Here is a 6,000-nt window from a genome sequence, read left to right as displayed (position 1 = left end):
TGCACCTGGAATATTGTGTGCAGTTTTGACCCCTTACCTTAGGAACAATATTATTGCCATAGAGGGAGTGCAACAATGGTTCACCAGACTTGCTCCCGGGATGGCGAGACTGTCCCATGAAGAGAGATTGGGGAAACTGGCCCTGTATTCTCAAGAGTTTCGAAGAATGAGAGGTGATCTTATTGAAACCTACAAAATACTTAAAGAGATAGACAGGGTAGATGAAGGTAAAATGTTTCCCCTGGTTGGGGAGTCTAGAACCAGGGGACACAATTTCAAAATAAGAGGGAAGCCACTTAGGACACAGCCTTCTGGACTTTCACTCTTGGCTGCAGGGAACGGTGTATATCCCCCTGATTATACTGTCCCCTACTACCACTACATTCCTTTTAACTCCCCCCACTTGATTGGCTTCTTGTACCATGGTCAGTCTGCTCATCCGCACTTATAGCCCTAGTGCTTCCCAATACAAGCTGCAACAACCTCAAACTTGTTGCTCAATTGCAAGGGCTGAGGCTGCTCCACTCCCACCTTCGCAATCCCCTTACCGACATGACTTGTAGTCACACCCTCCTGTCCCTGACCATTGACCAAATCAAGATGACCCTATCCTAAGGGGTGTGACTGCCTTCTGGAACAATTGTCCAGGTAACTTTCCCCCTCCCTGATTCATCGCAATGTCTGCAGCTTGGCCTCCAGCTCATCTACTCCTGAGTTGAAGCTCCTCATGCCACAGGCACTTACTACAGACATGGTTGCCATGGATTGCCATGGAATCCAGGAGCTCCCACATGCTGCAATCGTGACACATCACCTGTCCTTAATTAATTTATAGTTCCCCACTGAACTCCCTCACTCGCTGAACTCCCTCACTTGCCAAACTCCCTTCTTCAAACTCTGTGTACTCAAGCAGCACTCTGTGTAGAGTGGACCTCTTTAAGCACCGTGCCTTCTCTGAACTCAGTAGGCTGAGAACCGTGTGTTCTCTGAAATCAGAAGTATGATGACTGTGCAATCTCTGAACTTCGTAGTGTCGACATCACATTCTCTGAACTTTGTACTGTGAGTGCTCCTAACATGCGACTGCGAACCCTGCCTGTTCTTTGAAAGCAGTAGTGTTAGCACCCTGAGGCTTGGAACCTGCCTGACGATGACAAATTACACATTCCAGACAAAATATTGGGTGTGCTTTGTCCTCCAAGGGGACCAATCAACAATCCAGTCAACCCACTTATGGTGCAAATAAATGCAGCCAATTCTAAATAGCATCACTGCAGAGGATAGATCACCATAGCAACAAGAATGAGCCCAGGCTGACTGGAAGTCATTGATCATCTGCATACTTGCATTGAAGACACATGTAAAAGGTCAGTCAATCCTACATTGTATTTGTAGGCACCTGTTGTTGACAAGCCACTGCTCCCAGTAGTGTGGTTCTAAATCAAAAAGGTCTTTTAAAGCCAGACAGAATTCAGAGTGGAAAGAGGCACAACTTCACCGTGAGCACTCCAAGCTTGCCTTTTGCTTCCTGGTGCCACCACCTTACCTTGTAACTTCGCTATCTCACACCTTTGTGCTTGTGCAGGCTTACAGGTTGCCTGTGAAGCAGGTAACCTGACTTCATGAGAAAGCTTTGCTGCACTACAACAGCATCTGTCAAACTACTTGGAATGTTCCTCACAAGCTTGAGCCAACCATGAGTATTCATTATGGGGTTAATCTAAGGCAAACATTTGGGGCTGAATTTTCGGGCCCCCCTGCTCATTAAGAGCTTGTTAGAGGGGCAGGTTTGAAGGGGACGCACATGTTTCACATGCTGTCCATTGCTGACCAGCTGAAGGGAGGTGGGAACAGAGTGGGGAGCCAGTCAGGACTGCCTCAGGGAATTACCCTGGCCCCATAAAGGGATCAATGGGGCAAAGGGGGACTTGACATTTGGAAAGGAGGTGCCCTTGGCACTGCACAGTGGCAGGGAGCAGGGAGTGTGGGCAGTCAGTACATGGCCGTTGAATGGGGCTGCCACACCCCTGACATCGCGGGGGCAAGGCCACCAATCACAATTGGGCAGGCACCTATCCAAAAGGATGGCTGCACCTGGCAATGAGGACACGACTCAGATTTTGGGCCCAATGGCAATGAGGGGCAACACCCTCTGTAGGAAGGGCAGAACCCCAAGCCGCAGGAGGGCATGGGAAAAAAAGGGGGCAGGAAGGCAACAGACGCCATACTCTCACCCCAGGATCTACTGCCGAAGATGGAGCTACCTGGAGATGACTGAGACTCAGTGCTGCAGGAAACTGCGACTCTTGAGGCTGAAGGTCACAGACGCCTGTGCCCTCATCACTGAAGACTTTACACTTCACTGCACTGCTCACCATGCCCTGCCAATAGTAATCAGTCACTGTTGCCTTTAACATCTTCGTTTCTGGCTCCTTCCAAGGCTCAGCTGTGGACCTTGATGGCATCTCGCAAACGGCTGCACACCACTGCATCTTGCAGGTCACTGATGCCCTCTTTGCCAGAGCTGGACAGTACATTCATTTAACAACATATGCAGCCTCCCGGGCATAGAGGGCAGTGGGTTTTGCCACCATCTCTGGATTCCCGCACGTGTAAACATCATCGATTGCACCCAGTGGCCATCAAGGTACCCAGTGATCAGCCAGTGAGATTTATCAATAAGAAGGCTTCCATCCCTGCAAATATCCAACTGGTGTGCATCCACAACAAGACGCCCCTTTGTGTGCTCGGTTTCCTGGAAGCTGTCATGACTCCTTCATCCACTACCAGTCCAGGCTGCATCAAATCTTCACTCCAACCCCCAAAGTGTGCGGATGGATTCCGGGGACAAGGGACATCTGTTGAAGACATGGCTACTCATTCCTCAATAGGAGTCCCAGACAGGTGCACAGAGTTGAAACTACTAATGCCACCTGCTCAGTAGGACAACCATTGATCAGGTTTCTGAAGATGCCTGTACAGTCCAATACCCTCCTGCAAGGAGTTCAGTCATTGTGGTGGTCTGCTGCACTCTCGAGAACATGGCCCTCCGGAGAGGTGTGGACCTTGAAGATGGTGAGGCCTTGGAAGGACACCGCTCATCAGCGTGAGGGGTTCATGATGATGTCATGAATGTCAGAGACCTCCTGATTTTGGAAAGTTTCAACTGAGCCCCTCTCACCTAGGTTGAGGGTCATTTTTTTAAAATTTCTTTCATGGGCTGTGAGCATCACTGATGAGGCTAACATTTGTTGCCTTTGAGAAGGTGGTGGTGAGCCGTCTTCTTGAACTGCTGCAGTCCATGTGGTGTAGGTACACCAACCGTGCTGTAAGGGAGGGAGTTCCAGGTTTTTGACCCAGTGACAGTGAAGGAATGATGATATAGTTCCAAGGCAGGATGGTGTGTGGCTTGGAGGGGAACTTGCAGGTGGTGGCATGGCATGGAAGGGAGTCTGAGATAACTGCCCTATAACATATGCCTGAATCATTTACTATCAGTGAAGGAAGCACAACCACCCAGAAACTTTGCCCCCACCATGGAGGATCCATTACCTCTTTCACCACCTCATACTGCTTTTCCTGTCAAGGAGTCCCATAAGTTTGGCTTGAAATGTCATAATTTATAGAATGCAAAGAGAGGAAAGTAGTAAAAGTGCAGGAAATGGGTTGGACACGGTCAAGGGCCCTGCCAACCACAGTGGGACAGGGATGCAAGGAAGACATATCAGAAGCACTATTGTGGAAGGTTGCATCATCAGAACAGATGTGATGGAGACAGAGAAACTGGGAGAATGGAATGGAGTACTTACAGGCGTTAGGTGTGAGGAAGTGTAGTCTGGTACATCTATGACTATATTGGTGGCAATTCCTGCTCTCTCCTGGAACTGGAAAACTTCATCAACTTTGCTTCTAATTTCCACCCTTCTCTTACCTTCACATGGTCCATCTCCAATACTTCCCTTCCTCAACTTCTCTGTCTCCATTTTTGGGGATAGGCTATCTAATAATATTCATTATAAGCCCACTGATTCCCACAGCTACCTCGACTACACTTCATCACACCTGCCTCCTGTAAGGACTCTATTCCATTTGCCCGATTTCGCCGTCACATCTGTTCTGATGATGCAATCTTCTACAACAGTGCTTCTGATAGGTCTTCCTTTTTCCTCAGCCGAGGATTCCCCCCCCCCAACACCCACTCCTTCACTGTGGTTGACAGGGCCCTCAATCGTGTTAGACCCATTTCCTGCGCTTTTGCTTTCACCCCTTCCCCTCCCTCCCAGAACCGCGACAGGGTTCCCCTTGTCCCGACTTTCCATACCACCGTGTCCCCATCCAAAGGATAATCCTCCACCATTTCTGCTCCCTCCAGCATGATGCCACCATGAAACACATCTTCCCCTCACATCCTTGTCAGCATTCTGAAGGGACCATTCCTTCTGCAACACCCTGGTCTACTCCTCCTCCACCCTCACCCCCTCATCCCCTTCCCACGGTACCTTCCCATGCAATTTCAGGAAGGTGTAATACCTGCTCTTTTACCTCCTCTCTCCTCAGCATCCAAGGCTCCAAACACTCCATCCAGGTGAAGCAGTGATTTACTTGCACCTCTTTCAATTTATTATACTGTGTTTGCTGCTCACAATGCCATCTCCTCTACATTGGGGAGACCAAATGCAGATTGGGTGACTGCTTTGCGGGACACCTCCACTCAGTCAGCAAGTATGACCCCAAGTTTCTGGTTGCTTGCCATTTTAATTCACCACCTTGCTCTCTTGCCACATTTCTGTCCTGCTGCAGCGTTCCAGTGAAGCTGAACGTTTGAGGAACAGCACCTCATCTTCTGATTAGGCACTTTACTGCCTTCTAGACTCAATATTGAGTTCAACAATTTCAGACCATCACTCTCATTTTGATTGTGTCTTTTTAAACATGTGCCGGTCTGAAATTTGTTTTTCATGTTTTTGCTTTCAGACAGAGCTGTTGATTAGCACTCTCGCTTGACAAATGCTTTGTTTTTTACTACAATTATTACCACTCCCTTTGCCTTTTGTTCCATGATATCTTTGTAATTTAATCTCTCCTGCCCTATCACAAACCTTCCCTTTTTCTTCTTCTTGAACCGCCAGCCACCACCCGCCACCCACCCCCTCATCACTTGCTCAAAACCTACTACATTTCTAACCGTTACCAGTTCTGATGAAAGGTCACTGACCTGAAACATTAACTCTGTTTCTATCTCCACACATGCTCCCAGACCTGCTGAGTATTTGTAGCACTTTCTGTTTTTATTTCAGATTTCCAACATCCGCAGTATTTTGCTTTCAATTTAGTCAGACAGAACCTTCCCTTCACACATTCTTGCTGACTGTCCTCGATTCATCCGTGCATTTCTGTATGGTGGCTAACACTGTATCTCAGAATTTTTTCCAATACTTTGCCCAACACCAAGGTTAGGCTGAGCAGTTTATAATTACTCAATTTATCCCTTCCACCCTTAGTAGTCCTCTGGCACCACACCTGTAGCCTGAGAGAATTGGATAATGATTGTCAGGGCCTCTGCTATTTCCTCCCTGCTAGAATCTATTATTAAGAAAGTCTTAAGAATGCACTTAGAAAATCATAGTATCTTCAGACAAAGTCAACATGGTTTTATGAAAGGGAAATCATGTTTGACAAATTTATTAGACCTTTTTGGGGGTGTAACCAGTAGTGTAGTTAAAGGGGAATCAGTAGATGTGGTATACTTGGATTTCCAAAAGACATAAGGTGCCTCAAAAAAAGAAAATACGCAAGGTAAGGGCTCATGGAGTTGGGTGTAATATATATTAGCATAGATGGAGGATTGGTTAATGGACAGAAAGCAGAGAGTAGGGATAAACGGGGCATTTTCAAATTGGCAGGCTGTAACTGGTGGAGTGCCGCAAGGATCAGTGCTGGGGCCTCTGATTTATAGTCTATATTAATGACTTATGTGAAGAAACTGAGAGTAATGTATTT

This window comes from Heterodontus francisci, chromosome 3, assembly GCF_036365525.1.
Source record: "Heterodontus francisci isolate sHetFra1 chromosome 3, sHetFra1.hap1, whole genome shotgun sequence".
In the NCBI taxonomy this organism is placed as follows: Eukaryota; Metazoa; Chordata; class Chondrichthyes; order Heterodontiformes; family Heterodontidae; genus Heterodontus; species Heterodontus francisci.
This window is presented reverse-complemented; position numbering follows the sequence as displayed.